The sequence below is a fragment of the Amia ocellicauda genome, unplaced genomic scaffold, assembly GCF_036373705.1.
Source record: "Amia ocellicauda isolate fAmiCal2 unplaced genomic scaffold, fAmiCal2.hap1 HAP1_SCAFFOLD_47, whole genome shotgun sequence".
Classification (NCBI taxonomy): Eukaryota; Metazoa; Chordata; class Actinopteri; order Amiiformes; family Amiidae; genus Amia; species Amia ocellicauda.
This window is the reverse complement of record NW_027102983.1, coordinates 217,501-235,000: the sequence shown is the minus strand read 5'-3', so window position 1 is coordinate 235,000 and position 17,500 is coordinate 217,501. Positions and strand designations below refer to the sequence as shown.

At 43.4% G+C, this 17,500-nt stretch overlaps 13 non-coding genes and 1 pseudogene across 13 annotated transcripts; all 14 read left to right on the top strand.

Annotated features, from left to right (window-relative positions):
- Positions 1-996: 996 nt before the first annotated feature.
- On the top strand, positions 997-1,115 carry LOC136736752 (5S ribosomal RNA). The gene has a single exon (XR_010811807.1). It is a non-coding gene; the product is annotated as a 5S ribosomal RNA (ribosomal RNA).
- A 1,066-nt stretch (positions 1,116-2,181) lies between these two features.
- On the top strand, positions 2,182-2,300 carry LOC136736740 (5S ribosomal RNA). The gene has a single exon (XR_010811796.1). It is a non-coding gene; the product is annotated as a 5S ribosomal RNA (ribosomal RNA).
- Positions 2,301-3,366: 1,066 nt separating this feature from the next.
- Positions 3,367-3,485, top strand: LOC136737213 (5S ribosomal RNA). Its single transcript, XR_010812179.1, has one exon. It is a non-coding gene; the product is annotated as a 5S ribosomal RNA (ribosomal RNA).
- Positions 3,486-4,551: 1,066 nt separating this feature from the next.
- LOC136737295 (5S ribosomal RNA) lies at positions 4,552-4,670 on the top strand. Its single transcript, XR_010812260.1, has one exon. It is a non-coding gene; the product is annotated as a 5S ribosomal RNA (ribosomal RNA).
- A 1,056-nt stretch (positions 4,671-5,726) lies between these two features.
- LOC136736729 (5S ribosomal RNA) lies at positions 5,727-5,845 on the top strand. Its single transcript, XR_010811785.1, has one exon. It is a non-coding gene; the product is annotated as a 5S ribosomal RNA (ribosomal RNA).
- Positions 5,846-6,911: 1,066 nt separating this feature from the next.
- On the top strand, positions 6,912-7,030 carry LOC136736718 (5S ribosomal RNA). Its single transcript, XR_010811774.1, has one exon. It is a non-coding gene; the product is annotated as a 5S ribosomal RNA (ribosomal RNA).
- A 1,056-nt stretch (positions 7,031-8,086) lies between these two features.
- LOC136736706 (5S ribosomal RNA) lies at positions 8,087-8,205 on the top strand. The gene has a single exon (XR_010811763.1). It is a non-coding gene; the product is annotated as a 5S ribosomal RNA (ribosomal RNA).
- A 1,056-nt stretch (positions 8,206-9,261) lies between these two features.
- Positions 9,262-9,380, top strand: LOC136737330 (5S ribosomal RNA). Its single transcript, XR_010812293.1, has one exon. It is a non-coding gene; the product is annotated as a 5S ribosomal RNA (ribosomal RNA).
- Positions 9,381-10,446: 1,066 nt separating this feature from the next.
- LOC136737386 (5S ribosomal RNA) lies at positions 10,447-10,565 on the top strand. Its single transcript, XR_010812348.1, has one exon. It is a non-coding gene; the product is annotated as a 5S ribosomal RNA (ribosomal RNA).
- A 1,066-nt stretch (positions 10,566-11,631) lies between these two features.
- LOC136736695 (5S ribosomal RNA) lies at positions 11,632-11,750 on the top strand. Its single transcript, XR_010811752.1, has one exon. It is a non-coding gene; the product is annotated as a 5S ribosomal RNA (ribosomal RNA).
- A 1,055-nt stretch (positions 11,751-12,805) lies between these two features.
- Positions 12,806-12,924, top strand: LOC136737414 (5S ribosomal RNA). Its single transcript, XR_010812375.1, has one exon. It is a non-coding gene; the product is annotated as a 5S ribosomal RNA (ribosomal RNA).
- A 1,055-nt stretch (positions 12,925-13,979) lies between these two features.
- Positions 13,980-14,098, top strand: LOC136737212 (5S ribosomal RNA). The gene has a single exon (XR_010812178.1). It is a non-coding gene; the product is annotated as a 5S ribosomal RNA (ribosomal RNA).
- A 1,066-nt stretch (positions 14,099-15,164) lies between these two features.
- On the top strand, positions 15,165-15,293 carry LOC136736887 (uncharacterized; annotated as a pseudogene).
- Positions 15,294-16,348: 1,055 nt separating this feature from the next.
- Positions 16,349-16,467, top strand: LOC136736682 (5S ribosomal RNA). Its single transcript, XR_010811740.1, has one exon. It is a non-coding gene; the product is annotated as a 5S ribosomal RNA (ribosomal RNA).
- The last annotated feature ends 1,033 nt before the right edge of the window (positions 16,468-17,500 follow it).

Sequence of the window (17,500 nt, the reverse complement as noted above, 5' to 3'; positions counted from 1 at the left end):
ATTTCATCATTATTTCAGATTTGACTTCCCCAAATACACAGGCATACAATAGATCTTGTTCTCCAACGTAAACGGTCCCTAGTAACTAGGGTACATTCGTAAATAAATTGAGCATCATGGCTAGAAGTGACTAAATGTTGCCTAATCTTTCTCATCGAGAAATGACACAATTACAGCAACACAAAAAGGAACTCCACCGGACAAAGATCAGTGCTCACAAGGAGCCTCATTCAACACACACGGTTCCATTCCCATTCATGCAAAGCACGAAAGTGTAAAACTTGGGAACATACTTGAGAGCAAAGATCACATTCAATCTCATTCAAGGCACGGATGTGAATGCAACGGGATGAAATTACTGAAATGATGCCTGCCCTCGAACTGTGATGATGGACTACCCGACTCGCCAATAATATTGGGTTCTGGTGTATTGAAATACAGGAGCTGCTGGATTTGTGTGTTTTCTTACCCCCTCACCATAGTTTGTCAAATGTTTAAACAACTGAACTTATATTCAAGGTTTGTTTCTCTTCATATGTTTTACTGGTTTACATTTGTCTCAGCAACCTGTTGAATGATTCTTCTGCTTTCAAAACAAAATGACAACAGGATGAATGCACACACTTGAAAATACAATACATGCAATGTTATGCATCATAGTGATGCAACCTCCTTTCAGTTTCATACTGCATGTCAATTGAAATCCTTACTGAAATGCACACCTTCTCAAGATTGCGCTTGACTGGCGTGTCAGGCACTCAATTACAGCTGTTTTATCAAGACAAATGTGTTCGTTTTGTAAAATATAGTTCCGGTCTGGTGTGGCACCCCAGCTAACGCACAACGTTGCCACAACGTGGCATATTAGCAGGGACTGTCTGCGGCGCGCTGGTGTGTCCCGGGCTTTAGAGTAGAGAGACAGTTCAACTGTAAGTATGAACGGCAGAAACGGATATTGCCATCCCTTTAAATAGAGCGTCAGGGACAGCCTCCCTGGCTTACGGCCATACTAGCCTGAATACGCCCGATCTCGTCCGATCTCGGAAGCTAAGCAGGCTCGGGCCTGGTCAGTACTTGGATGGGAGACCGCCTGGGAATACCAGGTGCTGTAAGCTTTTGCATCTTTTACACAGCAGAGCGCGACAAATCACGAGTTTTAACTTTGGATACACGCAATTTCATCATTATTTCAGATTTGACTTCCCCAAATACACAGGCATACAATAGATCTTGTTCTCCAACGTAAACGGTCCCTAGTAACTAGGGTACATTCGTAAATAAATTGAGCATCATGGCTAGAAGTGACTAAATGTTGCCTAATCTTTCTCATCGAGAAATGACACAATTACAGCAACACAAAAAGGAACTCCACCGGACAAAGATCAGTGCTCACAAGGAGCCTCATTCAACACACACGGTTCCATTCCCATTCATGCAAAGCACGAAAGTGTAAAACTTGGGAACATACTTGAGAGCAAAGATCACATTCAATCTCATTCAAGGCACGGATGTGAATGCAACGGGATGAAATTACTGAAAAGATGCCTGCCCTCGAACTGTGATGATGGACTACCCGACTCGCCAATAATATTGGGTTCTGGTGTATTGAAATACAGGAGCTGCTGGATTTGTGTGTTTTCTTACCCCCTCACCATAGTTTGTCAAATGTTTAAACAACTGAACTTATATTCAAGGTTTGTTTCTCTTCATATGTTTTACTGGTTTACATTTGTCTCAGCAACCTGTTGAATGATTCTTCTGCTTTCAAAACAAAATGACAACAGGATGAATGCACACACTTGAAAATACAATACATGCAATGTTATGCATCATAGTGATGCAACCTCCTTTCAGTTTCATACTGCATGTCAATTGAAATCCTTACTGAAATGCACACCTTCTCAAGATTGCGCTTGACTGGCATGTCAGGCACTCAATTACAGCTGTATTATCAAGACAATGTGTTCGTTTTGTAATATATAGTTCCGGTCTGGTGTGGCACCCCAGCTAACGCACAACGTTGCCACAATGTTGCCACAACGTGGCGTGTTAGCAGGGACTGTCTGCGGCGCGCTGGTGTGTCCCGGGCTTTAGAGTAGAGAGACAGTTCAACTGTAAGTATGAACGGCAGAAACGGATATTGCCTTCCCTTTAAGTAGAGCGTCAGGGACAGCATTCATGGCTTACGGCCATACTAGCCTGAATACGCCCGATCTCGTCCGATCTCGGAAGCTAAGCAGGCTCGGGCCTGGTCAGTACTTGGATGGGAGACCGCCTGGGAATACCAGGTGCTGTAAGCTTTTGCATCTTTTACACACCAGAGCGCGACAAATCACGAGTTTTAACTTTGGATACACGCAATTTCATCATTATTTCAGATTTGACTTCCCCAAATACACAGGCATACAATAGATCTTGTTCTCCAACGTAAACGGTCCCTAGTAACTAGGGTACATTCGTAAATAAATTGAGCATCATGGCTAGAAGTGACTAAATGTTGCCTAATCTTTCTCATCGAGAAATGACACAATTACAGCAACACAAAAAGGAACTCCAACGGACAAAGTTCAGTGCTCACAAGGAGCCTCATTCAACACACACGGTTCCATTCCCATTCATGCAAAGCACGAAAGTGTAAAACTTGGGAACATACTTGAGAGCAAAGATCACATTCAATCTCATTCAAGGCACGGATGTGAATGCAACGGGATGAAATTACTGAAAAGATGCCTGCCCTCGAACTGTGATGATGGACTACCCGACTCGCCAATAATATTGGGTTCTGGTGTATTGAAATACAGGAGCTGCTGGATTTGTGTGTTTTCTTACCCCCTCACCATAGTTTGTCAAATGTTTAAACAACTGAACTTATATTCAAGGTTTGTTTCTCTTCATATGTTTTACTGGTTTACATTTGTCTCAGCAACCTGTTGAATGATTCTTCTGCTTTCAAAACAAAATGACAACAGGATGAATGCACACACTTGAAAATACAATACATGCAATGTTATGCATCATAGTGATGCAACCTCCTTTCAGTTTCATACTGCATGTCAATTGAAATCCTTACTGAAATGCACACCTTCTCAAGATTGCGCTTGACTGGCATGTCAGGCACTCAATTACAGCTGTATTATCAAGACAATGTGTTCGTTTTGTAAAATATAGTTCCGGTCTGGTGTGGCACCCCAGCTAACGCACAACGTTGCCACAATGTTGCCACAACGTGGCGTGTTAGCAGGGACTGTCTGCGGCGCGCTGGTGTGTCCCGGGCTTTAGAGTAGAGAGACAGTTCAACTGTAAGTATGAACGGCAGAAACGGATATTGCCTTCCCTTTAAGTAGAGCGTCAGGGACAGCATTTCTGGCTTACGGCCATACTAGCCTGAATACGCCCGATCTCGTCCGATCTCGGAAGCTAAGCAGGCTCGGGCCTGGTCAGTACTTGCATGGGAGACCGCCTGGGAATACCAGGTGCTGTAAGCTTTTGCATCTTTTACACACCAGAGGGCGACAAATCACGAGTTTTAACTTTGGATACACGCAATTTCATCATTATTTCAGATTTGACTTCCCCAAATACACAGGCATACAATAGATCTTGTTCTCCAACGTAAACGGTCCCTAGTAACTAGGGTACATTCATAAATAAATTGAGCATCATGGCTAGAAGTGACTAAATGTTGCCTAATCTTTCTCATCGAGAAATGACACAATTACAGCAACACAAAAAGGAACTCCACCGGACAAAGTTCAGTGCTCACAAGGAGCCTCATTCAACACACACGGTTCCATTCCCATTCATGCAAAGCACGAAAGTGTAAAACTTGGGAACATACTTGAGAGCAAAGATTACATTCAATCTCATTCAAGGCACGGATGTGAATGCAACGGGATGAAATTACTGAAATGATGCCTGCCCTCGAACTGTGATGATGGACTACCCGACTCGCCAATAATATTGGGTTCTGGTGTATTGAAATACAGGAGCTGCTGGATTTGTGTGTTTTCTTACCCCCTCACCATAGTTTGTCAAATGTTTAAACAACTGAACTTATATTCAAGGTTTGTTTCTCTTCATATGTTTTACTGGTTTACATTTGTCTCAGCAACCTGTTGAATGATTCTTCTGCTTTCAAAACAAAATGACAACAGGATGAATGCACACACTTGAAAATACAATACATGCAATGTTATGCATCATAGTGATGCAACCTCCTTTCAGTTTCATACTGTATGTCAATTGAAATCCTTATTGAAATGCACACCTTCTCAAGATTGAGCTTGACTGGCGTGTCAGGCACTCAATTACAGCTGTATTATCAAGACAATGTGTTCGTATTGTAATATATAGTTCCGGTCTGGTGTGGCACCCCAGCTAACGCACAACGTTGCCACAATGTTGCCACAACGTGGCGTGTTAGCAGGGACTGTCTGCGGCGCGCTGGTGTGTCCCGGGCTTTAGAGTAGAGAGACAGTTCAACTGTAAGTATGAACGGCAGAAACGGATATTGCCTTCCCTTTAAGTAGAGCGTCAGGGACAGCCTCCCTGGCTTACGGCCATACTAGCCTGAATACGCCCGATCTCGTCCGATCTCGGAAGCTAAGCAGGCTCGGGCCTGGTCAGTACTTGGATGGGAGACCGCCTGGGAATACCAGGTGCTGTAAGATTTTGCATCTTTTACACACCAGAGCGCGACAAATCACGAGTTTTAACTTTGGATACACGCAATTTCATCATTATTTCAGATTTGACTTCCCCAAATACACAGGCATACAATAGATCTTGTTCTCCAACGTAAACGGTCCCTAGTAACTAGGGTACATTCGTAAATAAATTGAGCATCATGGCTAGAAGTGACTAAATGTTGCCTAATCTTTCTCATCGAGAAATGACACAATTACAGCAACACAAAAAGGAACTCCACCGGACAAAGATCAGTGCTCACAAGGAGCCTCATTCAACACACACGGTTCCATTCCAATTCATGTAAAGCACGAAAGTGTAAAACTTGGGAACATACTTGAGAGCAAAGATCACATTCAATCTCATTCAAGGCACGGATGTGAATGCAACGGGATGAAATTACTGAAATGATGCCTGCCCTCGAACTGTGATGATGGACTACCCGACTCGCCAATAATATTGGGTTCTGGTGTATTGAAATACAGGAGCTGCTGGATTTGTGTGTTTTCTTACCCCCTCACCATAGTTTGTCAAATGTTTAAACAACTGAACTTATATTCAAGGTTTGTTTCTCTTCATATGTTTTACTGGTTTACATTTGTCTCAGCAACCTGTTGAATGATTCTTCTGCTTTCAAAACAAAATGACAACAGGATGAATGCACACACTTGAAAATACAATACATGCAATGTTATGCATCATAGTGATGCAACCTCCTTTCAGTTTCATACTGCATGTCAATTGAAATCCTTACTGAAATGCACACCTTCTCAAGATTGCGCTTGACTGGCGTGTCAGGCACTCAATTACAGCTGTTTTATCAAGACAAATGTGTTCGTTTTGTAAAATATAGTTCCGGTCTGGTGTGGCACCCCAGCTAACGCACAACGTTGCCACAACGTGGCATATTAGCAGGGACTGTCTGCGGCGCGCTGGTGTGTCCCGGGCTTTAGAGTAGAGAGACAGTTCAACTGTAAGTATGAACGGCAGAAACGGATATTGCCTTCCCTTTAAGTAGAGCGTCAGGGACAGCCTCCCTGGCTTACGGCCATACTAGCCTGAATACGCCCGATCTCGTCCGATCTCGGAAGCTAAGCAGGCTCGGGCCTGGTCAGTACTTGGATGGGAGACCGCCTGGGAATACCAGGTGCTGTAAGCTTTTGCATCTTTTACACACCAGAGGGCGACAAATCACGAGTTTTAACTTTGGATACACGCAATTTCATCATTATTTCAGATTTGACTTCCCCAAATACACAGGCATACAATAGATCTTGTTCTCCAACGTAAACGGTCCCTAGTAACTAGGGTACATTCGTAAATAAATTGAGCATCATGGCAAGAAGTGACTAAATGTTGCCTAATCTTTCTCATCGAGAAATGACACAATTACAGCAACACAAGAAGGAACTCCACCGGACAAAGTTCAGTGCTCACAAGGAGCCTCATTCAACACACACGGTTCCATTCCCATTCATGCAAAGCACGAAAGTGTAAAACTTGGGAACATACTTGAGAGCAAAGATCACATTCAATCTCATTCAAGGCACGGACGTGAATGCAACGGGATGAAATTACTGAAATGATGCCTGCCCTCGAACTGTGATGATGGACTACCCGACTCGCCAATAATATTGGGTTCTGGTGTATTGAAATACAGGAGCTGCTGGATTTGTGTGTTTTCTTACCCCCTCACCATAGTTTGTCAAATGTTTAAACAACTGAACTTATATTCAAGGTTTGTTTCTCTTCATATGTTTTACTGGTTTACATTTGTCTCAGCAACCTGTTGAATGATTCTTCTGCTTTCAAAACAAAATGACAACAGGATGAATGCACACACTTGAAAATACAATACATGCAATGTTATGCATCATAGTGATGCAACCTCCTTTCAGTTTCATACTGCATGTCAATTGAAATCCTTACTGAAATGCACACCTTCTCAAGATTGCGCTTGACTGGCGTGTCAGGCACTCAATTACAGCTGTTTTATCAAGACAATGTGTTCGTTTTGTAATATATAGTTCCGGTCTGGTGTGGCACCCCAGCTAACGCACAACGTTGCCACAATGTTGCCACAACGTGGCGTGTTAGCAGGGACTGTCTGCGGCGCGCTGGTGTGTCCCGGGCTTTAGAGTAGAGAGACAGTTCAACTGTAAGTATGAACGGCAGAAACGGATATTGCCTTCCCTTTAAGTAGAGCGTCAGGGACAGCCTCCCTGGCTTACGGCCATACTAGCCTGAATACGCCCGATCTCGTCCGATCTCGGAAGCTAAGCAGGCTCGGGCCTGGTCAGTACTTGGATGGGAGACCGCCTGGGAATACCAGGTGCTGTAAGCTTTTGCATCTTTTACACACCAGAGCGCGACAAATCACGAGTTTTAACTTTGGATACACGCAATTTCATCATTATTTCAGATTTGACTTCCCCAAATACACAGGCATACAATAGATCTTGTTCTCCAACGTAAACGGTCCCTAGTAACTAGGGTACATTCGTAAATAAATTGAGCATCATGGCTAGAAGTGACTAAATGTTGCCTAATCTTTCTCATCGAGAAATGACACAATTACAGCAACACAAAAAGGAACTCCACCGGACAAAGTTCAGTGCTCACAAGGAGCCTCATTCAACACACACGGTTCCATTCCCATTCATGTAAAGCACGAAAGTGTAAAACTTGGGAACATACTTGAGAGCAAAGATCACATTCAATCTCATTCAAGGCACGGATGTGAATGCAACGGGATGAAATTACTGAAATGATGCCTGCCCTCGAACTGTGATGATGGACTACCCGACTCGCCAATAATATTGGGTTCTGGTGTATTGAAATACAGGAGCTGCTGGATTTGTGTGTTTTCTTACCCCCTCACCATAGTTTGTCAAATGTTTAAACAACTGAACTTATATTCAAGGTTTGTTTCTCTTCATATGTTTTACTGGTTTACATTTGTCTCAGCAACCTGTTGAATGATTCTTCTGCTTTCAAAACAAAATGACAACAGGATGAATGCACACACTTGAAAATACAATACATGCAATGTTATGCATCATAGTGATGCAACCTCCTTTCAGTTTCATACTGCATGTCAATTGAAATCCTTACTGAAATGCACACCTTCTCAAGATTGCGCTTGACTGGCGTGTCAGGCACTCAATTACAGCTGTTTTATCAAGACAAATGTGTTCGTTTTGTAAAATATAGTTCCGGTCTGGTGTGGCACCCCAGCTAACGCACAACGTTGCCACAACGTGGCATATTAGCAGGGACTGTCTGCGGCGCGCTGGTGTGTCCCGGGCTTTAGAGTAGAGAGACAGTTCAACTGTAAGTATGAACGGCAGAAACGGATATTGCCTTCCCTTTAAGTAGAGCGTCAGGGACAGCCTCCCTGGCTTACGGCCATACTAGCCTGAATACGCCCGATCTCGTCCGATCTCGGAAGCTAAGCAGGCTCGGGCCTGGTCAGTACTTGGATGGGAGACCGCCTGGGAATACCAGGTGCTGTAAGCTTTTGCATCTTTTACACACCAGAGGGCGACAAATCACAAGTTTTAACTTTGGATACACGCAATTTCATCATTATTTCATATTTGACTTCCCCAAATACACAGGCATACAATAGATCTTGTTCTCCAACGTAAACGGTCCCTAGTAACTAGGGTACATTCATAAATAAATTGAGCATCATGGCTAGAAGTGACTAAATGTTGCCTAATCTTTCTCATCGAGAAATGACACAATTACAGCAACACAAAAAGGAACTCCACCGGACAAAGTTCAGTGCTCACAAGGAGCCTCATTCAACACACATGGTTCCATTCCCATTCATGCAAAGCACGAAAGTGTAAAACTTGGGAACATACTTGAGAGCAAAGATCACATTCAATCTCATTCAAGGCACGGATGTGAATGCAACGGGATGAAATTACTGAAATGATGCCTGCCCTCGAACTGTGATGATGGACTACCCGACTCGCCAATAATATTGGGTTCTGGTGTATTGAAATACAGGAGCTGCTGGATTTGTGTGTTTTCTTACCCCCTCACCATAGTTTGTCAAATGTTTAAACAACTGAACTTATATTCAAGGTTTGTTTCTCTTCATATGTTTTACTGGTTTACATTTGTCTCAGCAACCTGTTGAATGATTCTTCTGCTTTCAAAACAAAATGACAACAAGATGAATGCACACACTTGAAAATACAATACATGCAATGTTATGCATCATAGTGATGCAACCTCCTTTCAGTTTCATACTGCATGTCAATTGAAATCCTTACTGAAATGCACACCTTCTCAAGATTGCGCTTGACTGGCGTGTCAGGCACTCAATTACAGCTGTTTTATCAAGACAAATGTGTTCGTTTTGTAAAATATAGTTCCGGTCTGGTGTGGCACCCCAGCTAACGCACAACGTTGCCACAACGTGGCATATTAGCAGGGACTGTCTGCGGCGCGCTGGTGTGTCCCGGGCTTTAGAGTAGAGAGACAGTTCAACTGTAAGTATGAACGGCAGAAACGGATATTGCCATCCCTTTAAGTAGAGCGTCAGGGTCAGCCTCCCTGGCTTACGGCCATACTAGCCTGAATACGCCCGATCTCGTCCGATCTCGGAAACTAAGCAGGCTCGGGCCTGGTCAGTACTTGGATGGGAGACCGCCTGGGAATACCAGGTGCTGTAAGCTTTTGCATCTTTTACACACCAGAGGGCGACAAATCACTAGTTTTAACTTTGGATACACGCAATTTCATCATTATTTCAGATTTGACTTCCCCAAATACACAGGCATACAATAGATCTTGTTCTCCAACGTAAACGGTCCCTAGTAACTAGGGTACATTCGTAAATAAATTGAGCATCATGGCTAGAAGTGACTAAATGTTGCCTAATCTTTCTCATCGAGAAATGACACAATTACAGCAACACAAAAAGGAACTCCACCGGACAAAGTTCAGTGCTCACAAGGAGCCTCATTCAACACACACGGTTCCATTCCCATTCATGCAAAGCACGAAAGTGTAAAACTTGGGAACATACTTGAGAGCAAAGATCACATTCAATCTCATTCAAGGCACGGATGAGAATGCAACGGGATGAAATTACTGAAATGATGCCTGCCCTCGAACTGTGATGATGGACTACCCGACTCGCCAATAATATTGGGTTCTGGTGTATTGAAATACAGGAGCTGCTGGATTTGTGTGTTTTCTTACCCCCTCACCATAGTTTGTCAAATGTTTAAACAACTGAACTTATATTCAAGGTTTGTTTCTCTTCATATGTTTTACTGGTTTACATTTGTCTCAGCAACCTGTTGAATGATTCTTCTGCTTTCAAAACAAAATGACAACAGGATGAATGCACACACTTGAAAATACAATACATGCAATGTTATGCATCATAGTGATGCAACCTCCTTTCAGTTTCATACTGCATGTCAATTGAAATCCTTACTGAAATGCACACCTTCTCAAGATTGCGCTTGACTGGCGTGTCAGGCACTCAATTACAGCTGTTTTATCAATACAATGTGTTCGTTTTGTAATATATAGTTCCGGTCTGGTGTGGCACCCCAGCTAACGCACAACGTTGCCACAATGTTGCCACAACGTTTCGTGTTAGCAGGGACTGTCTGCGGCGCGCTGGTGTGTCCCGGACTTTAGAGTAGAGAGACAGTTAATTTGCAAGTATGAGCGGCAGAAACGGATATTGCCTTCCCTTTAAGTAGAGCGTCAGGGACAGCCTCCCTGGCTTACGGCCATACTAGCCTGAATACGCCCGATCTCGTCCGATCTCGGAAGCCAAGCAGGCTCGGGCCTGGTCAGTACTTGGATGGGAGATCGCCTGGGAATACCAGGTGCTGTAAGCTTTTGCATCTTTTACACACCAGAGGGCGACAAATCACGAGTTTTAACTTTGGATACACGCAATTTCATCATTATTTCAGATTTGACTTCCCCAAATACACAGGCATACAATAGATCTTGTTCTCCAACGTAAACGGTCCCTAGTAACTAGGGTACATTCGTAAATAAATTGAGCATCATGGCTAGAAGTGACTAAATGTTGCCTAATCTTTCTCATCGAGAAATGACACAATTACAGCAACACAAAAAGGAACTCCACCGGACAAAGTTCAGTGCTCACAAGGAGCCTCATTCAACACACACGGTTCCATTCCCATTCATGCAAAGCACGAAAGTGTAAAACTTGGGAACATACTTGAGAGCAAAGATCACATTCAATCTCATTCAAGGCACGGATGTGAATGCAACGGGATGAAATTACTGAAATGATGCCTGCCCTCGAACTGTGATGATGGACTACCCGACTCGCCAATAATATTGGGTTCTGGTGTATTGAAATACAGGAGCTGCTGGATTTGTGTGTTTTCTTACCCCCTCACCATAGTTTGTCAAATGTTTAAACAACTGAACTTATATTCAAGGTTTGTTTCTCTTCATATGTTTTACTGGTTTACATTTGTCTCAGCAACCTGTTGAATGATTCTTCTGCTTTCAAAACAAAATGACAACAGGATGAATGCACACACTTGAAAATACAATACATGCAATGTTATGCATCATAGTGATGCAACCTCCTTTCAGTTTCATACTGCATGTCAATTGAAATCCTTACTGAAATGCACACCTTCTCAAGATTGCGCTTGACTGGCGTGTCAGGCACTCAATTACAGCTGTTTTATCAAGAGAATGTGTTCGTTTTGTAATATATAGTTCCGGTCTGGTGTGGCACCCCAGCTAACGCACAACGTTGCCACAATGTTGCCACAACGTGGCGTGTTAGCAGGGACTGTCTGCGGCGCGCTGGTGTGTCCCGGGCTTTAGAGTAGAGAGACAGTTCAACTGTAAGTATGAACGGCAGAAACGGATATTGCCTTCCCTTTAAGTAGAGCGTCAGGGACAGCCTCCCTGGCTTACGGCCATACTAGCCTGAATACGCCCGATCTCGTCCGATCTCGGAAGCTAAGCAGGCTCGGGCCTGGTCAGTACTTGGATGGGAGACCGCCTGGGAATACCAGGTGCTGTAAGCTTTTGCATCTTTTACACACCAGAGGGCGACAAATCACGAGTTTTAACTTTGGATACACGCAATTTCATCATTATTTCAGATTTGACTTCCCCAAATACACAGGCATACAATAGATCTTGTTCTCCAACGTAAACGGTCCCTAGTAACTAGGGTACATTCGTAAATAAATTGAGCATCATGGCTAGAAGTGACTAAATGTTGCCTAATCTTTCTCATCGAGAAATGACACAATTACAGCAACACAAAAAGGAACTCCACCGGACATAGTTCAGTGCTCACAAGGAGCTTCATTCAACACACACGGTTCCATTCCCATTCATGCAAAGCACGAAAGTGTAAAACTTGGGAACATACTTGAGAGCAAAGATCACATTCAATCTCATTCAAGGCACGGATGTGAATGCAACGGGATGAAATTACTGAAATGATGCCTGCCCTCGAACTGTGATGATGGACTACCCGACTCGCCAATAATATTGGGTTCTGGTGTATTGAAATACAGGAGCTGCTGGATTTGTGTGTTTTCTTACCCCCTCACCATAGTTTGTCAAATGTTTAAACAACTGAACTTATATTCAAGGTTTGTTTCTCTTCATATGTTTTACTGGTTTACATTTGTCTCAGCAACCTGTTGAATGATTCTTCTGCTTTCAAAACAAAATGACAACAGGATGAATGCACACACTTGAAAATACAATACATGCAATGTTATGCATCATAGTGATGCAACCTCCTTTCAGTTTCATACTGCATGTCAATTGAAATCCTTACTGAAATGCACACCTTCTCAAGATTGCGCTTGACTGGCGTGTCAGGCACTCAATTACAGCTGTTTTATCAAGACAATGTGTTCGTTTTGTAATATATAGTTCCGGTCTGGTGTGGCACCCCAGCTAACGCACAACGTTGCCACAACGTTTCGTGTTAGCAGGGACTGTCTGCGGCGCGCTGGTGTGTCCCGGACTTTAGAGTAGAGAGACAGTTCAATTGCAAGTATGAGCGGCAGAAACGGATATTGCCTTCCCTTTAAGTAGAGGGTCAGGGACAGCCTCCCTGACTTACGGCCATACTAGCCTGAATACGCCCGATCTCGTCCGATCTCGGAAGCTAAGCAGGCTCGGGCCTGGTCAGTACTTGCATGGGAGACCGCCTGGGAATACCAGGTGCTGTAAGCTTTTGCATCTTTTACACACCAGAGGGCGACAAATCACGAGTTTTAACTTTGGATACACGCAATTTCATCATTATTTCAGATTTGACTTCCCCAAATACACAGGCATAGAATAGATCTTGTTCTCCAACGTAAACGGTCCCTAGTAACTAGTGTACATTCGTAAATAAATTGAGCATCATGGCTAGAAGTGACTAAATGTTGCCTAATCTTTCTCATCGAGAAATGACACAATTACAGCAACACAAAAAGGAACTCCACCGGACAAAGTTCAGTGCTCACAAGGAGCCTCATTCAACACACACGGTTCCATTCCCATTCATGCAAAGCACGAAAGTGTAAAACTTGGGAACATACTTGAGAGCAAAGATCACATTCAATCTCATTCAAGGCACGGATGTGAATGCAACGGGATGAAATTACTGAAATGATGCCTGCCCTCGAACTGTGATGATGGACTACCCGACTCGCCAATAATATTGGGTTCTGGTGTATTGAAATACAGGAGCTGCTGGATTTGTGTGTTTTCTTACCCCCTCACCATAGTTTGTCAAATGTTTAAACAACTGAACTTATATTCAAGGTTTGTTTCTCTTCATATGTTTTACTGGTTTACATTTGTCTCAGCAACCTGTTGAATGATTCTTCTGCTTTCAAAACAAAATGACAACAGGATGAATGCACACACTTGAAAATACAATACATGCAATGTTATGCATCATAGTGATGCAACCTCCTTTCAGTTTCATACTGCATGTCAATTGAAATCCTTACTGAAATGCACACCTTCTCAAGATTGCGCTTGACTGGCGTGTCAGGCACTCAATTACAGCTGTTTTATCAAGACAATGTGTTCGTTTTGTAATATATAGTTCCGGTCTGGTGTGGCACCCCAGCTAACGCACAACGTTGCCACAACGTTTCGTGTTAGCAGGGACTGTCTGCGGCGCGCTGGTGTGTCCCGGACTTTAGAGTAGAGAGACAGTTCAATTGCAAGTATGAGCGGCAGAAACGGATATTGCCTTCCCTTTAAGTAGAGGGTCAGGGACAGCCTCCCTGGCTTACGGCCATACTAGCCTGAATACGCCCGATCTCGTCCGATCTCGGAAGCTAAGCAGGCTCGGGCCTGGTCAGTACTTGCATGGGAGACCGCCTGGGAATACCAGGTGCTGTAAGCTTTTGCATCTTTTACACACCAGAGGGCGACAAATCACGAGTTTTAACTTTGGATACACGCAATTTCATCATTATTTCAGATTTGACTTCCCCAAATACACAGGCATAGAATAGATCTTGTTCTCCAACGTAAACGGTCCCTAGTAACTAGTGTACATTCGTAAATAAATTGAGCAACATGGCTAGAAGTGACTAAATGTTGCCTAATCTTTCTCATCGAGAAATGACACAATTACAGCAACACAAAAAGGAACTCCACCGGACAAAGTTCAGTGCTCACAAGGAGCCTCATTCAACACACACGGTTCCATTCCCATTCATGCAAAGCACGAAAGTGTAAAACTTGGGAAAATACTTGAGAGCAAAGATCACATTCAATCTCATTCAAGGCACGGATGTGAATGCAACGGGATGAAATTACTGAAATGATGCCTGCCCTCGAACTGTGATGATGGACTACCCGACTCGCCAATAATATTGGGTTCTGGTGTATTGAAATACAGGAGCTGCTGGATTTGTGTGTTTTCTTACCCCCTCACCATAGTTTGTCAAATGTTTAAACAACTGAACTTATATTCAAGGTTTGTTTCTCTTCATTTGTTTTACTGGTTTACATTTGTCTCAGCAACCTGTTGAATGATTCTTCTGCTTTCAAAACAAAATGACAACAGGATGAATGCACACACTTGAAAATACAATACATGCAATGTTATGCATCATAGTGATGCAACCTCCTTTCAGTTTCATACTGCATGTCAATTGAAATCCTTACTGAAATGCACACCTTCTCAAGATTGCGCTTGACTGGCGTGTCAGGCACTCAATTACAGCTGTTTTATCAAGAGAATGTGTTCGTTTTGTAAAATATATTTCCGGTCTGGTGTGGCACCCCAGCTAACGCACAACGTTGCCACAATGTTGCCACAACGTGGCGTGTTAGCAGGGACTGTCTGCGGCGCGCTGGTGTGTCCCGGGCTTTAGAGTAGAGAGACAGTTCAACTGTAAGTATGAACGGCAGAAACGGATATTGCCTTCCCTTTAAGTAGAGCGTCAGGGACAGCCTCCCTGGCTTACGGCCATACTAGCCTGAATACGCCCGATCTCGTCCGATCTCGTCCGATCTCGGAAGCTAAGCAGGCTCGGGCCTGGTCAGTACTTGGATGGGAGACCGCCTGGGAATACCAGGAGCTGCAAGCTTTTGCATCTTTTACACACCAGAGGGCGACAAATCACGAGTTTTAACTTTGGATACACGCAATTTCATCATTATTTCAGATTTGACTTCCCCAAATACACAGGCATACAATAGATCTTGTTCTCCAACGTAAACGGTCCCTAGTAACTAGGGTACATTCATAAATAAATTGAGCATCATGGCTAGAAGTGACTAAATGTTGCCTAATCTTTCTCATCGAGAAATGACACAATTACAGCAACACAAAAAGGAACTCCACCGGACAAAGTTCAGTGCTCACAAGGAGCCTCATTCAACACACACGGTTCCATTCCCATTCATGCAAAGCACGAAAGTGTAAAACTTGGGAACATACTTGAGAGCAAAGATCACATTCAATCTCATTCAAGGCACGGATGTGAATGCAACGGGATGAAATTACTGAAATGATGCCTGCCCTCGAACTGTGATGATGGACTACCCGACTCGCCAATAATATTGGGTTCTGGTGTATTGAAATACAGGAGCTGCTGGATTTGTGTGTTTTCTTACCCCCTCACCATAGTTTGTCAAATGTTTAAACAACTGAACTTATATTCAAGGTTTGTTTCTCTTCATATGTTTTACTGGTTTACATTTGTCTCAGCAACCTGTTGAATGATTCTTCTGCTTTCAAAACAAAATGACAACAGGATGAATGCACACACTTGAAAATACAATACATGCAATGTTATGCATCATAGTGATGCAACCTCCTTTCAGTTTCATACTGCATGTCAATTGAAATCCTTACTGAAATGCACACCTTCTCAAGATTGCGCTTGACTGGCGTGTCAGGCACTCAATTACAGCTGTTTTATCAAGACAATGTGTTCGTTTTGTAATATATAGTTCCGGTCTGGTGTGGCACCCCAGCTAACGCACAACGTTGCCACAACGTTTCGTGTTAGCAGGGACTGTCTGCGGCGCGCTGGTGTGTCCCGGACTTTAGAGTAGAGAGACAGTTCAACTGCAAGTATGAGCGGCAGAAACGGATATTGCCTTCCCTTTAAGTAGAGCGTCAGGGACAGCCTCTCTGGCTTACGGCCATACTAGCCTGAATACGCCCGATCTCGTCCGATCTCGGAAGCTAAGCAGGCTCGGGCCTGGTCAGTACTTGGATGGGAGACCGCCTGGGAATACCAGGTGCTGTAAGCTTTTGCATCTTTTACACACCAGAGGGCGACAAATCACGAGTTTTAACTTTGGATACACGCAATTTCATCATTATTTCAGATTTGACTTCCCCAAATACACAGGCATACAATAGATCTTGTTCTCCAACGTAAACGGTCCGTAGTAACTAGGGTACATTCGTAAATAAATTGAGCATCATGGCTAGAAGTGACTAAATGTTGCCTAATCTTTCTCATCGAGAAATGACACAATTACAGCAACACAAAAAGGAACTCCACCGGACAAAGTTCAGTGCTCACAAGGAGCCTCATTCAACACACACGGTTCCATTCCCATTCATGCAAAGCACGAAAGTGTAAAACTTGGGAACATACTTGAGAGCAAAGATCACATTCAATCTCATTCAAGGCACGGATGTGAATGCAACGGGATGAAATTACTGAAATGATGCCTGCCCTCGAACTGTGATGATGGACTACCCGACTCGCCAATAATATTGGGTTCTGGTGTATTGAAATACAGGAGCTGCTGGATTTGTGTGTTTTCTTACCCCCTCACCATAGTTTGTCAAATGTTTAAACAACTGAACTTATATTCAAGGTTTGTTTCTCTTCATATGTTTTACTGGTTTACATTTGTCTCAGCAACCTGTTGAATGATTCTTCTGCTTTCAAAACAAAATGACAACAGGATGAATGCACACACTTGAAAATACAATACATGCAATGTTATGCATCATAGTGATGCAACCTCCTTTCAGTTTCATACTGCATGTCAATTGAAATCCTTACTGAAATGCACACCTTCTCAAGATTGCGCTTGACTGGCGTGTCAGGCACTCAATTACAGCTGTATTATCAAGACAATGTGTTCGTTTTGTAAAATATAGTTCCGGTCTGGTGTGGCACCCCAGCTAACGCACAACGTTGCCACAACGTTTCGTGTTAGCAGGGACTGTCTGCGGCGCGCTGGTGTGTCCCGGACTTTAGAGTAGAGAGACAGTTCAACTGCAAGTATGAGCGGCAGAAACGGATATTGCCTTCCCTTTAAGTAG